The sequence below is a fragment of the Octodon degus genome, unplaced genomic scaffold (assembly GCF_000260255.1).
Source record: "Octodon degus isolate 3935 unplaced genomic scaffold, OctDeg1.0 scaffold00194, whole genome shotgun sequence".
Lineage (NCBI taxonomy): Eukaryota > Metazoa > Chordata > Mammalia > Rodentia > Octodontidae > Octodon > Octodon degus.
The window spans coordinates 434246-436572 of NW_004524770.1; the positions used below are offsets into that span (position 1 = coordinate 434246).

Consider the following 2327-nt stretch of genomic DNA (forward strand, 5'->3'; position numbering starts at 1 on the left):
AAATAAATGTTAAAAAAAAAAAAAGAAAGGTGAAATATGCATAACTGGGGTCCAGGAGAGAATGGGGTCATGTAATCTCGTTGAAAATACAATGGATAGGGGCTGGGGAGATAGCTCAGTAGAATAAGTGCTTGCCAGGCAAGCACAAGGGCCTGAGTTCAATCCCCAGTTCCTCAAAAAAAAAAAGAAAATACAATGGGTACCAATTCTCCAAATTAGGTAAGCGGGGCTGGGGAAATGGCTCAGTGGAGTAAGTGCTTCCTTGGCAAGCCCAAGGGCCTGAGTTCAATCCCTGATTCTGGAAGAAAAAGAAAAAAAAAAATTGGGTAAGCAACACGAAAGTAAAGATTTAAGAAGCTCAGAATACCTTAAGCAGGATTAGAACAAGCAAAGCCACACCCAGGCACATCATAAACAGCTGAAACCAAAGATCAAAAGATCTTTGATCTTTCAAACCTTGAAAACACCCAGAGAGGCTGGGGAGATGGATCAGTAGAATAAGTGCTTCCCTGGCAAGTGCAAGGTCCAGAGTTCAATCCCTGGTTCTGCCCAACCACCCCCCCCCCAAAAAAAAGAAAGAAAACACCCAGAGAGAACTGATACATTCCACAGGGAGCACGTCCAATTACGTTTGGTTCAACAGAGAACATGGATGCCAGGAGACAACACAGCATCTCTTCAATGTACAAAGAGTAGCTCAGAGTGCTTGCTAACTTTGTGAAACTCTGGGCTCACCCCTACCATCACATTACAAAAACAAGTTAAACCAGAGAACCAGCAAGTGTAAATAAAATCTGAAAGGTACAATGGATACTGTGAAAGGGAAAGAATTTATTCAATGGAAGTGAAAAATGGGAATGAGGAAAAAGGGCAAAAGAAAGAAGGGAAAATATATTTACATATATACACAGGATAATATGGATAATTGTAGTGTGGATTACTGCTGGTCTTTTGAAAGAAGCAATTAGGCCTAAATTTTCTTTTTTCTTATTTTTTTTTCTTTTTAATTTCTTATGTTGTTGTGCTGTTTTGTTTTTAACCAAATTTTCATGTTTATATCTGGTAACCTAAACAACTACATTGAAGACAACATCATGTAATAGAGCAACCAATGGGCCAGGGAGATGGTTCAACAGCATAAGCACCTGCCTAGCAACTGTAAATTCTTCAGTTCAATCCCTGGTACAATGAACAAACAAACCACTGTTCAATTCCTACTACTTTGTTTAGTAAAATTTAGCATCATCATTTTTTTTTTCATTACCATGGACTGAACTCAGGACACTGCACCAAGCACTTATTCTACTGAGCTATCTCTTGGGCCTTCTCCTTTTTTTTGGGGGGGGGGCATCATTTGTTTTTTTGTTTGGCCGAACCGGGGATTGAACTCAGGCCCTTGCATTTGCCAGGGAAGCAGCACTTATTCTACTGAGCCATCTCCCTGGCCCTGGGCATCACTTCAAATGCTTCTTCTTCCTTTTTTTTTTTTTTTTTTTGGCCAGCTCAGCCTGCCCTGAGGGCCGGGATGTCGCAGCATGTGGTGCCAGAGATCGAACTGTGGTCCCCTGCACCTGCCTAAGCTTGCCTAAGCAGGTGCTTTAGACCACTGAGCTATCTCACCAGCCCCCTCTAATGCTTTTTCTCCTCCTTTTTCTTTTTTTCCACTACTTTGTATTTCTTAAAAATAAAACTAACTAACCTACTTATTTATTTATTTTGGTAGTACCAGGGATTGAACTCCGGACCTTGCACTTGCCAGGTAGGCACTCAAGCCACTGTGCTATATCCCCAGTCCTGTAAAAATAAAATTTAAAAAGTCAAACCACAACTCAAATTTCTAGCAAAATTATCTTAAAATACAAAAAGTAAAAACATTTTTAAATAAAGATAAGCTAACCCACTGCAAAGAAATACCAAAGAAAATTATTTGGGCTAAAAGGAAATGATTAGGATAGAATCCTAAATTTTCAGGAAAGAATGAAAAATATCCACCAAAATGATCTACGTACAACAACCATTTTTTTTTAATTACACAGCACTAACCGAGCATGGTGGTACATATCTATAGTCCTAGCCTAAAGGAAGGCAGGGAGGGAGGATCACGAGCTCTAGGCCAGCCCAAATTACACTGTGAGATCTTGTCTCTAAACCCCAAACTCCACCCCCCCAAAGCAATAAACCCCACAAACACAGTGACACACACATTCTTTTTTTTTTTTTTCAATTTTATTTATTTCTGTGTGTGTGTGTGTGTGTGTGTGTGTGTGGCCAGCTCAGCCCACCAGGGGGCGGGGCCGGCTGGCATGTGGTGCTGGGGGATTGAACCA

At 40.7% G+C, this 2327-nt stretch overlaps 1 protein-coding gene across 3 annotated transcripts in view; it reads right to left on the minus strand.

Annotated features, from left to right (window-relative positions):
• Dnajc5 (DnaJ heat shock protein family (Hsp40) member C5) overlaps positions 1-2327 on the minus strand; it is a 57383-nt gene that overhangs the window by 22767 nt on the left and 32289 nt on the right. The window contains exon 1 of one of the 3 annotated variants that reach the window (XM_023704286.1): positions 204-274. The exons of the other annotated variants lie outside the window; for them this stretch is intronic. The gene's annotated coding sequence lies outside the window, so the exon portion shown is untranslated. Of the gene's footprint in view, positions 1-203; positions 275-2327 lie in introns of those variants that run through there. 3 annotated transcript variants of the gene reach the window in all.